A 13540-nucleotide genomic window follows, 5' to 3' on the forward strand; every position below is an offset into this window, starting at 1 on the left:
TCCTGCTTGGGGGCTCTCAAATCCACTCCTATCAACGCCCTTTTAGTAGAGGCCCGTGACTTCCCACTAAATATAAGAAGGAAGCTGTTAGCTTCCCGCTTCATTGTAGACAGACTGAGAATCAAAAATCATCCAGTAACTCGCAGAATCAGTCACATGGCTACTCGAGTCCTCACAGAAAGATACTGGTTTGAAAGGAAAAGTCCAATGCTAGTAGAAGTGTTCTGTGACTTGTCGCACTTCTCAGTCCCCTTAAATCACCTTGAAATCCTTCCTAGGTATCATTTTGACTACCCTACACTGATTCAAAACTATAGTTCGCATATCGCCGTCAACTTCTACCAATACGACCCGGATCTTCCCAATGCAGTAAATAATTCTTACCTCCTGTCCAAACTCGAGAACAAATTCCCTCACTTTAATTATTTCTATACCGATGGCTCTAAAAGTAGTGACGGAGTTGGATGTGCAATTTATGATTCCCAGTTAGATTCCTGTTCTCAATACAAACTCAATAATTTAGCCTCAGTTTTTACTGCAGAATTAGTAGCCATCAATAAATCCTTAGCTTATTTACTGTCATCGACGGTCCAGCACGCCATTATTTTGAGTGATAGCAAAGGTGTGCTCCAAAAATTACAAAACCCAGGCAGAGACCCCTCTTTCCTGATTATAGATTCCTTAAACTTGCTGAACCAATTGATTAGGAATGGTAAGTCAGTATATCTGATATGGGTGAGAGGCCATTACGGGCTGGTCGGCAATGAGAAGGCTGACGCTGCGGCGAAAGCAGCCACTCGATTGCGGGAGCCTACCATTAACTCACTATCTCCCTCAGACATAAAAAGCTATTACAAGAGAGTAAGTTATAAAAAGTGGGAAGAAAGTTACTCCATATCAAAAAATCTAAAGGGTAAATTCTATTCATCCATTCAACCTTCCATTCCGGTCAAACCGTGGTTCAATCAATTCACAGAAGGTAGAGGATTTTACAGCACCATCTGCAGGCTAAGATTTAATCATAATTATTCACCACACCATTTGGCGCGTATCGGAATTCACATAAACTCTACATGTCCTTGTGATTCCGAGTCAATAGCTGATGCCAATCATATAATCTTAGCCTGCGACAAATATACCAACGGCAGGGATCAGCTGTGGAAGGCAGTACTGAAGACAGACTGCCCTCTACCCGCCGATTTACATACTATACTGACGCACCAGACAGACAACATCTACCGAGAACTATACAACTACATCCGAACAAACAAAATAACAATATAAAAGAAATAAATTATATCCCCTCGTAACATCTGTCAAGGTGTACGTTTCAACACATACTAAATCCGACTGTTCAACTTTAAATTAATCGCAAGTGCACGTTACCAATGGCTAATTTGCGGTGTACAATAAGGCCAAAAAAAAAAAAAAAAAAAAAAAAAAAAAAAAAAAAAAAAAAAAACTTCTATTATCAATACCCTACAGTTAGGATATAAATTGCAAAAAGAAATGGCGCTTTTTAGAGAATCTACCCATACCCTTTTCATAAGTACCATTATCAGCTTTTAATTTATACTTATATAACATGGTAGATGTCTATTCCATGAGATTATAATAAAACATTATTATAAAGATAAATTAAATGTAAAGAAAATAAAATAATTGTAAGGTAATTGAGAATTGCGATCAAAACAAAAAAAAGTAAGAAAAAGAAAGTATAAAGCTGAGGATGGCTGTTAGAGGCAGACACCTAGTGAGTCAATATCATAACATAACATAAAAGACAAAGTAAGGACTTAAAAAATAACTAATCCAAATTAATTCAAAAATATCTGGTTCATGTAAATGACCACAAACAACCAGAAGCAGTTTACACATGCGATGGCCTAACTTTTGCCGCACTTAAGAGACATTTCACAAAGCTACAGAAGCGATCGGTCCGGCTTCTGGATAGACTCCAAAACCACTTAATTACCACCACCACCACCACCACCACCTACATTATCCTATCTACTTGACTAATTACCCAAAGTCTCGTCTTGGCAACCCACGAAAGAGGACCCCACATTCGTAAGATTACCTTATTTGGTACATTACTGGAAAGTTTTCGCGAGATTCTGCAGTTTCTTCACAATTCTAAGGGCAACATTCAATATATCAAAAGTTCCTGGCACTTTTAACCCAAATTAGATATAAATTTTATATTCAAGGTCTCTTTAATAAAGAGAACATCTAACGATACTGTTGAAGGTCAACTATAAATTCCTCTGATTTGCCAACCCAATGCATCAAAGTCATTCTGCCTCATGAAGCTGATGAGATAATATCAATTTAATGTGATTATAATTTGTTTTGCAAACTGTAATTAAAAAAATGGCGTTTCGGCATTTCCTTTGTAATCCCATAAATGGGAAAAATAATTGTTGTACATTAATAACTCAAATATTTTCTTCAAATAAGAATTTTATTTTAATTATTGTAGTAATCACTTTTATTAATCATTCAGTACTATAAAGCTTAATTTACACGCAATTTTGGGCTTTGAAATAAAAGTTCATTTCATCACGTTGAAATAAAATAAATCAGATGAGTACTCGAGCCTTTTGTGATGTGACGTCCCAGGACCCCTTCTTAAAATCTATTTCCATAAAAAAAAATTCTGACTCCCGAGCTAAACAGTTCACGAGATTTCAACTTCTAATCGAGTATATATTCCACTGACATAATATCAATTAAAATTCTGTTTGGAAATCGCTTGGTTGGAAGTGTAAATTTTTTGTACTACAATTTTTGCTTTCTTTTGTGAAACGATTCTCCAAGATTCTTAGCAAATAATTTAATTTTAATTGATATTATGTCAGTGGAATATATACTCGATTAGAAGTTGAAATCTCGTGAGAATCTTGATTTTTTTTCTAATACTTTTAGCTGCGAATTTAATTATCACTAATGTTGCACAGAGGTAGAGCCGCACAATTTTTCGACCCCATCTCATACCAAGAAATCAAATGAATTTACCTAAAAGAAAAACCTTTCCCTGTCAGTTTGGGCGGAGGTCAGGTTTTGGGGATAGATAAGTGTTTCCTGAGGAATTGGGGGAGATAGATATCGAGAAGATATTACATTAAATTTTTTTTTTCAACTTTCGTGATCTCTGGCTTGTTTGTCCTTGTTTTTCAATTAATTATATTTTTAGTTAATTAAAAAAAAATACACCAAAAATAGCCCATCCAAGAGAAACTTAGTATGAATAAAAAAATTAGCTATTATTTGAACCGCGTGATCCCGGAAAGTAAATTGCTAGAACACGTGTTCTAGAAAGAGGAGTCGGCCAGCTGGTCTTCTTCCTATTTATGAAAAATTCATGCCCAATTATAACAGTTTAAATAACATTATTTGATAGCACAGTTAATTAATCACAATCCACTAGTTGTGAACGTCATGAACGGGGTGTTTATTTACTATTTGATTTAATGAATTTGTATACAGTTTAGTTTCAATAATGAAGCTGTTGAAAAGACATTCTACATTTATTAGTTTAAACGTATTTATTGAAATTTATTGACACATTCAACCTCAAACAAATCTGAAATTATGCGTAATGCGCAGGAATTCTTTAGGTTTAAAATACACTAAGTTTACGTTTTAATTCCAACTTCTTTGACTCCGAATATTGGAATTACATTTAATTCTTATTAGAAACGAACATTTTTCAAAATCGTAGAACAAAAAAACAATGACACCTTTAAGAGAAATTCCCCTAGGGTGCTGTCCAAAAATGAATTTACCTAATACAATATGTACTTCTGTAAAGCATAAGTAGATTACATGTGTGCATACAAAGTTTACTAAAATCAACAATAGCTGCTTTATGGTCTAAGTAAAGAGAGATATTTCGTAAAGTTATGAGTGAATCTTTAGAATGCACTGGAGTAGTTGCGACTTCATGTTAGAATCTTTATTGGACATTTCCTTAAAAGAAACAGATTTCTTTAAATTGTGACAAATTATTATGGTTTAAAATAGTTCATATTTGTGTTAGTTTCTAGAAAATTGCAAGAACCCACTCTTATTCTGTCTCTCCCTACTGCGTATACTTTACAAAAAAAAAATAATAATTTGGAGAATCGTTATGAGTGAATCTTTAGAATGCACTGGAGTAGTTGCGACTTTATGTTAGAATCTTAATTGGACATTTCCTTAAAAGAACAGATTTCTTTAAATTGTGACAAATTATTATGGTTTAAAATAGTTCATATTTGTGTTAGTTTCTAGAAAATTGCAAGAACCCACTCTTATTCTGTCTCTCCCTACTGCGTATACTTTACAAAAAAAAAAATAATAATTTGGAGAATCGTTACACAAAAGAAGGCAAAAATTGTAGTACAAAAAATTTACACTTCCAACCAAGCGATTTCCAAACATAATTTTAATTGATATTATGTCAGTGGAATATATACTCAATTAAAATTATACATAGAGGTACGCTTTAGCAACCCTTCGAAACATCCTAAATAATCCGCTCTTTAATAGACTTCCTGGAAAAAAGTTTAAAATTGATACATCAACTAGTATTGCCTTTTAAGTAGTTCGAAGTACGTAAAGAAGTAAACGCTTTCAAATTACTTAATTCTTATCCATCATCAATGGATTTTAAGAACGGAACATTGAATGGATGTTGCGCAATTTAACAATATTCAAAAAGAAAGTTATAGATCCAATAGCTCTCTAAATCTATATGAATAACCATCAATGGGCACTAGAGCAAAAAGCCCCTAACCTCATGTAATACGTATTTTAGCTAGCAGAATTACAGACATGCATCCGTAATCTAATTTTGATAAAACTACTGATCCTTACAAAGTCAATATCACACCAGGTCTACCTTTTTCACAACTTAAAAATTAATAAGTTAATATATTAATAAAATAGTTAACTTGTTATTCAAAGAAACCTGAACAAATAAGTATTAATATAGTTGAAACTGTGATTGAATGCAATCTTGAACGGAGAGACATGTTTCTTTTCAGTGTATGTCAAATCGTCTGTTATACATGTTAACAATACTAAATACATACAGGAACAGACAACTTAAATAGTTAAATCTTTATGGTCCTTTTGTTCGGTTTCTCTAATATTTTTGTTTGTATCCATCTCAAAACTTCAATATTTTTCCGAATTATTTATTTTGTTCAATGTTAAAACTACTTTTAAATTGTAAAAGTTTTATTAAAAGGAAAATAAATAATACATACCAAATTTACAATGATGTAATGAGGATTTTAAAATGTCCGCTTGCACTATTTTGAGAAGTCATTGCCACCTTTTCAACCAATTGCCAAGCACTCGTTAATCAACATCAACATCAATCCCGGTCTGCCTTTTTCACAACTTAAAAATTAATAAGTTAATATATTAATAAAATAGTTATCTTGTTATTCACAGAAACCTGAACAAGTAAGTATTGATATAGTTGAGGCTGATTGAATGCAATCTATTGTTGCCTCGTGGATATTATTATGGCATTCTCTTGTCGTGAAAATTTTTGGTCGACCTTTTCTCGGTTAATATGAGCATTTCCCCATTTCCTCGTACATAATATGAACAAACAACATATATGTAAATATAAGTGGTACATAATATAAACAAATTACAAATGTCAACTTTATCCTTTCTTGTGAACATAATTTAAATTTGTCAATATGAACATATTCATTCAATCAATTCATTAAAATCTACAAATGTTAACTTTAAACTATGACTTTTCTAGTAAATATAATTAAAACTTTTCAATATGAACAAATTCATTCTAGAATTGAAATACTTTTAAACTGTCCATTTTTTTTAGTTTCTGATTTACAAATTTACTTTGTAATGTTTTTTTTTCGTTTTGGTATTAAATGTACATAAATTGAAATAAAGTTTATAATGATAAGAGTTTTGGGATCCTCTTTCGTTACTCATGTATAAACAGAAAATAATTCACTGGTGCAAATACTTCGGGATGCTACTTATCTCCTAATTTCATACTTTCATATGGTAAAGTTTTTGTTTAATAATGACATAATTCGTAATCAAACAACTGAAACAGTTTTGTGTCAATAATCTACAAATGCAATTGAAATTCTAATCTACGCTCACAAGAGAAATCTAATCTCTGTTTGCATGATAAAACTGACATGAGATGCAAACTGTTACTTACTCTTGGATATTTATTATAAATACAGCATCAGTTTAACTTCTGAATTTTGTTCTTTTTGTAGTCTGGAATCTCTCAAATCACTTATTCAGTTCTCTCCATTCACAGAAGTGAATCTTCCTTCACTAGGTCAGACACCTAAAATCAGTAAATCTTGTTAATAATGCGTACGGCGTAACCTCCTTCAATGAGGCACAACTCACTGAACGAATTTATTAGTAGTTAATAATGCTGAATATTAAATGAAAACCTGACGTCAATTGATATTTTGCTTATTTATTTAAGTACTTACTCACACACATACAAAAGAGGCCCGTCAAAGTACATTATCATAGTTTCTAATGACAGGAAAGAAATCTAATAAACTAATAAAATACTATTTAACCATAGAATTATTTAATTCGTAGATTATTCATGTACATTCTTCTTTAAAAACATTAAACTTTACAATTTAAAAATATTTATTTTCTTTAAAATATAAATGTTGAATAAGTCAAATACAAATTCTTTTAGTACTAAAATCTGCCGCTAGAATGTGTACGCTGCATGATACTGAACACGCTGGAGCAGCTGAGCGTTCCAACTTTGTTCACAACTACTAGAGTAAAAATAATAATAAAATAAATATACGAAATAATAATAAATAATTAAAAAGCAAGGAATCGTGAGCTACATAAGTAGAAAAAAAAATTATAGGTTGCTTGCCTTCAACAATCCTCCTAGAAGATAAACAATTTTAAAGACCAAATCCGTGAATGACGCCTCTCAAGATATGTATCCTCAAGTTAAATTTAACAAGTTATACTAAGAAACAACCAAGCGATATTTACTAACAGGAATTCAACATAAAAAAAAACAACAAATCCAGATTTCAAGAAAATCGGCCGATTTGCAATGTATATAATATACATATTTTTTTAGTTGATTATTTATACATTAATGTAAATTGCGAAGTTATAAATTTATTTCATGAAAATTTCAGTTGTGAAGCCAGATGACTTTCTTTACAACTACCTACACCGAATCTTATAATTTTTTTGATGACCGGCAGGTCTATTTGCTTAGCTTGGATTTTTTTTTTTTTTACGTAAGTGCAACTTTGTTCAAGGTGCTGTTTCACTTTCTGTGTAAGATTAAAAGGACTTCTACAAAATTGCAAATTTGAAAAAATAAGATTAATAGAAAGAAGTGTTTTATAAAAATAGGTTTCTACAATGTAAATATAACTTAAAACATATTTGCGTTTATTTATTGAATATGCTAATAAGAAAACGCAATCACCTTATTGTTATTGCTACCCTCTATTTTTTTTAGGATTCTGCAAAACCAATGCTACTAAAAAAAAAAATGAATGAATTGGCATAAAAACAATTACGTTCATTGTTTTTGGTGACTGCTTCATTGTTTCTTCCTATAAAAACAATTGTTAGAACAGCCTTATATGTACATATGAATATTCAGCCTTAGCAATGTTAAGTTCTTAAAATGAGAATGATCTGTTTGGACTTTTTATTTCTAAAATAAAAATAAAAGTAGCATTCACTCGTCTCTCATTTAAAGAAAAGAAAAAGGCCAATTAACAAACTTACAGAAGATTGTTCTCTTTAATAAGTACCGAATAAAATGACCCGTAAGAGTGCTGCAGGGCAGTAAAACATTTTTATAATGTTAAATAAATGATTGATAAACGTACTTAAAGCTGGAATCCATCTATTAATACAAAATTTCTTGCAATGAGAATGTTCACTGAATAACAACAACTAGTACCTCTTTCGCTTAACCACTAGCAATCAGCCATTATACTATAGAAAACAACGTAGAGGTTACTGTAATCAAAACAATTTCCAGTAGTGAGTGTGGTGCGTGATTTCTTTAAGATGGTTAAAGTTTTTTACGATTCAAAGGTAGCCAAAAGAATTTTGAATTAAAGGTGAATATTCAAATAAATAGCCAAAAGCGACTGTAAACATCATTTAATTACAAATTTACATTTCAGGCTATAATTTAAAAATTGACATTGTCAACTCTATGTGCCCTCAACCATTTTATTTATTATTTATAAATTCTTATCATAAGATTTCATTCTTTGTTTTTGTTTTTTTTAAATACTATTAAATTACATTCTTTATATTGCTTCTAAACTTTATTAATTTGTACACCATCTAATTCTTTTATTTTCTAAAGAAAAATCATTAGCACATCTAAACATTTAGATTTTTTTTTTAAATTAGGAATTAAAACGTTAGGTCGTTACTTGTGTTTTGTAAAAGTTTAAGTGTTGTAATTCTGTTTGTGTGTTAGAGATTTGGTGTAGAAATGTGCTAAAAAAGTATAGTCATATCTTTATTCCTATATAAATTATCAGTTTGGTCATTATAAAAAAGATGAGCTCTATGTTTTATTCATTTAAATAACACTTAACCACTCAGGAATAATTGAGCTAAGAACACATATTTGATTATATTTTAATATACATTTATTATATAATATACTTATATAAAAGTTTGTTTTAGGGGGCCTACAAATAGCAGGAATATCATATACATTCATTTTTGGGTTTTGTGAAAGAATGGGTTCGTAGAAAACAGGTTCCCCATTATCTGTATTGTTCGTAATGTAGTCTAAGTAAATAAAGTTTTGTCATTTATTATGAAATAAGTTTAATTGAACCAAATTTTTTTTTTTAATTTCCAAAATTTGTCAACTTTTAAGAGAAAAACAGAATAATTGAAGTCTACTTGTAATTGATTGGCCTGAATCAAAGGCGGAGATGCATGAAAAATCTTTGGTTACATCCTAATTAACGAATTATTACAAATTATTTTTGCTTAGCTAACCAAAAAAATAAAATTTCTAATACTGAGAAAATATATTTAGAAGTAATATGAAGCTGTATTAATTTTTTTCAGTCCCCCCAGATTAAGGGAATTTTTGTTTTTGTTTAATTCAAGGCGTGTCAACATCTGAGATCATTGGCACCCGGTGCACTGCAGGCCTGCGTACAGTGTTCTACAACATAGTCTGTCGATGTCCAATGAACAGGAAGAGAACATCTCTAATCAATTTCCACAACTTCATTGTCCGAGTTGGAGATTGGCTACCTTCAGGTAAAGAGGCCAGCTGAAGAGTTAGCAGCTCTTCTTCACGATTTTCTAATCCCTGTACCCACCCCAAATCATGTATCATCTCCATATCCTTACTATCTTCACAACATATGTCTTCACGGAAATCAGATCAACTTTATATGCATTTAACATACTTAGCAAAATATTCACCGTCAACAGCTTACCTAATTTTATGATTTGATATGGAAACAGTTTCCCCAAATAATTTTTTTGTTTAGTGAACATCGAAATAGACAGACTTTCGATTAGTTTATTTATTGTAAGAGCTTTTAAATTTATTTTAACTGTGTATTTGTACTTCTTATTTGGTTGAAGCTTTCTGGAGGGAAGTTCACAATACTACGGTATATTAAAGTTATAGAATTCTTGGTTCAATTCAACTAAATTCCATACAGACTTTTGGGATCTTATTCCTTATTCTCGTAGGTAATGATTTTGGATTTTTAAAATATAAATCATAATCATTTTATGATTTCTTTTCACACAGTTCATTTTACTAAAAACAGAAAGCACACTATAGGTCTTTCTATTTCATTTATTACTTTTTTATTATTACTATTTTCTATTACAATAAAATATTTTTTAAATTGGTTCAACAATTCTTACAAGTTGATCTCATTCATTTTTACAGCAAAATACAAAAATTAGAAATTAAGGAAAACAGTACTTAATTATTAGAATTCAGTCATCACAATTAAAGTCTTTATGTTTTTATTTAGATTTTTCTATTTCAAAATGGGACATTTTTTTTTTTGTGTTTACTTGTAAGCTGCTTTTTTTTTTGGTTGAACTTTTTGATTTTGTAGATTTCAAATAGCATTCAGACAACTTTTTTTTTGTTTATTGCGAAGAAAATATATGAAAAGTTGTTTAGATTATTATTTTTTCTTCCTGGATAGTTTAAAATATATACATATATATGTATTTAATGATTTTTTTAATTATTTCTACAAAACCTTTTCCTTTCTTAACTATTTTCTATAGTTACTTTATAAATTCTGGTTCTACACATTAATTATTTTTATTTTTAGCATTTTTTTTCCTTTGTTACAATTCTAAGGCATAAAACACTAGGCCTGATTTTGAAAATACCTTTTTATTCTTTTTGACTTTTAAAATTACTCTTAATAGTAATCATGTAATGAGCAGTTTTAAACACTGGTTTTAAAAGTGTTGCTTGAAATAATTTTCTAGTTTTATCTAGTTTTTTTAAAATATAATTTACAAATATATTCGTAATATTTGAAAAAATAAAATACACCAAATAGCAAGTTTATTCCAAATAAAAAATGTCTTGGGCTTTTTGTGATTGCTTATAGTAAGTCTATAAGTTTGTGATAAGACAGAATAGTGGAAGGATCAAATATTTACTATCGGTTAAGGACAAGGATAGGGCAAACTTTCAGAGGCTGGTGGTAACACAAGAATACTTGTAGGCATGGTATTCATTTTAAGGAGAAAGAAGTATTGGTTAGGGTGCTGGTCTTCTAAGCCGGCTTCAAGTTCTGCCTGTCCGTAGATTTCTTTCCCCCTTAAAGCCTCTTTCCTTAAAGCTCACTGACTGGTGACAGGCCAATTGTCTTTAAGGAGAGAACTATGTCCGGTGGCAAGTACTGCTTTTAAAACTGGCTCTAGGCGCCAGGGACCACAGAGTACCGTAATTACAAAAACTCCATATTATTAAAAAAACTATCTGGGAAATAGTGAAGGGAAATCACAAATCATTTGGAATAAACATAATATTCGTAAAATTTTAATACAATTTGGACAATATTCATAATTGCTTAGGTTTTAAACCTAACCTGGTTTACAATTATAGCTCTAAATATCTTAGGCCCTTAAGGAAATAAATAAATAAATAAAACAACGATAATTATAAGTTAAACTTGCTTAACAAATGAAAAGAGGCCTATTTTGACTAGGTTTTTATTACAGAAACTGATTTCATGTTCAGTATTATCTATTAAAATGTCTCTCTTATTATTGAAACCTATTTTATGAAAAAGACACCTTTTCTTTTTTGTCTAATTTTTTGTTTTGTTTTTTTTTATAAGCTTTTTACTTTCTATTAGCTTTTATGTTTCATGTGCTTTGTTTTTTGGCCACAAAAAAAGAGAGGTTCTTTTGTAATTGTTTACATAAATTTTACTTTTCTTTTTTATATTTATCTCGCATTTTTGGGGTAATGTTGCATGAATTTGATGAAGCAGATATACCTACAGCTTCTGAATGATACACTGAAATCATTGGATGATTTTTAAATCTAGAATCTGTTTTGAATTAAGTAAAATGAACGTATTCTATTTTATTTAAAACACGCAGAGTTCTGAACTAGGAGACAAGTATTGGCTAATTGTTTGATTTTTATAAAACAGTTGTAAGATTTGCAATGAGACATTAAAAATGGAATTGAATAAAACATACATATGATTATGGAAATGGTTTCACATTGACAGATTTTAGTGGACAGAAATTTAAATTTGTAGAGACAAAATTTCAGACAGAGATGGTTGGTTGTCCCACAAAGAAAGAGATAGAGAGAGACAGTCAAAGAGGTTTCAATTTATTTAATAATAAAGAGAATAAATTTTTTTTTTATATTTTTTGAATTTTTTTTAAAATAATTGTTATAATTATTTTAGGTCAAATTTGGCGGGTACTTGCACCCGCATTATAAATGATAGGAAGGTAGCGATGGTGTTTGCTACTTGGCTTAGTTTTCAGGACTCGACGAGCCCTCGGCTGATGATGCTACGCCAGTGTTGTCAACATTTCCGGTTCTGGTGACCAACAATTGTCCGATAGCCAACATCCAATCACTACCGTGATCAGTCCGATTAATAGCGCCAGCACTATATACAGTTCTGCATTACCTATATACATATATATAACAAAAAGAAGATATTTAGTTAGTTATATTACCATAAAAACAACATAATTATCATTAAACATTCTTCATAATTGTATTCAAAGAAGCTGCTCCTGAATTTAAGGACGTCAGAAAAAAATAAATCTTTGGGAGCATCAGCGCACATATATTGATCCCTTTCACCAAAAAGTAATGCTCAAGTTTTTGGTCCTTAGAGATTATTTGGCAAGAAAGATCTCAAATTGTTACTCTCCTTCGTGGATTCTAAGAATTTTTTATCTAATATGTTTCCGGCGGTCCATTAGAAGTCACTCTTTCTATAGTTGCCTTTGCTAGAACTGCTTAGAGAAGAATATATAAATGTAGCGATAATTAGCGGACTTGTTTCGAGAGGAAACTGCCAAATGTTGGCCATAGACAATTCCTGGGCAGAATAATGAGCCTATTGGCAATCATGTCCTATCGTAGGGCTTGGATTTGGGGGGGGGGAATACACGTAAGTTGTGGGGATCAGAGAGTTTTCAAACGCAACCTAATTACTATCTTGCTCCTAAGTTGGATGGACATCTTTGTACCTGATTAGCCAGCATGCAGCTTGGAAAGGATGACGAAGATAACAAACTGGAGAGTTCATCATCTTTAGCCTTCCATTCGATGTTTTAGTGACTTGGCATCATTTGTAAAACTATTGGGCAATCTTTTGGCAGGAAACCGATGTTCTCCTTAATATTATTTATGACATCATTCGTATTTATCCCCACTAATGCTGCCATGGTTTCGGAGACATTCTCTCTGAATCTATTCCTTAAAAAAGGCCATTGCCAGACACTGCTTAGGGTATACATGCAGGTGGTTCGCGTTTATCAGTGGGCTCTTTTCGAAAGAGTTGTAAAGAAATGTCGGCTAGAGATAATAATAGTAATAGAGTTAATATTGCTATCAAATTATTAGGAGAAATGCATCTAACTTTGCTAACAATCAACCGTACTACTGAAAGCTATGTTCCAATGAAGGGCAATCAGTATTTAACTTGACAGTTGGATAATCTACATAAACTTACAATTATCATCCTAATCGCCAATTAAACTAGATCTGTTTGTTGTGAACCAACTATCTGTAATAACTAGGCACTGTCCTGGGAGTTAGTCCCACAATTACATAGTTTCACACTAGTGAGATATGTGTAATATCACTATTGATTATAAACATTTAATAATACAAACTTTACAGTTTTATAAAACTTTCTTTATCAACACGAATAAACTACTCTGATTGCCTGCTACAAACTTGTGATTAAAAAGCCGTTATAACTTGTGAATTCTCTGTGATATTTCTACATTATATTCA

At 31.0% G+C, this 13540-nt stretch overlaps 1 long non-coding RNA gene across 1 annotated transcript; it reads left to right on the forward strand.

The window, feature by feature from the left end:
* Positions 1 to 7928: 7928 nt before the first annotated feature.
* LOC141461443 (uncharacterized) lies at positions 7929 to 9812 on the forward strand. Its single transcript, XR_012462865.1, has 2 exons — positions 7929 to 8129; positions 9151 to 9812. It is a non-coding gene; the product is annotated as an uncharacterized lncRNA (long non-coding RNA).
* Positions 9813 to 13540: the final 3728 nt, after the last annotated feature.

This window comes from Rhodnius prolixus, unplaced genomic scaffold (assembly GCF_049639745.1).
Source record: "Rhodnius prolixus isolate KJV_2025 unplaced genomic scaffold, Rpr scaffold_6, whole genome shotgun sequence".
Classification (NCBI taxonomy): domain Eukaryota; kingdom Metazoa; phylum Arthropoda; class Insecta; order Hemiptera; family Reduviidae; genus Rhodnius; species Rhodnius prolixus.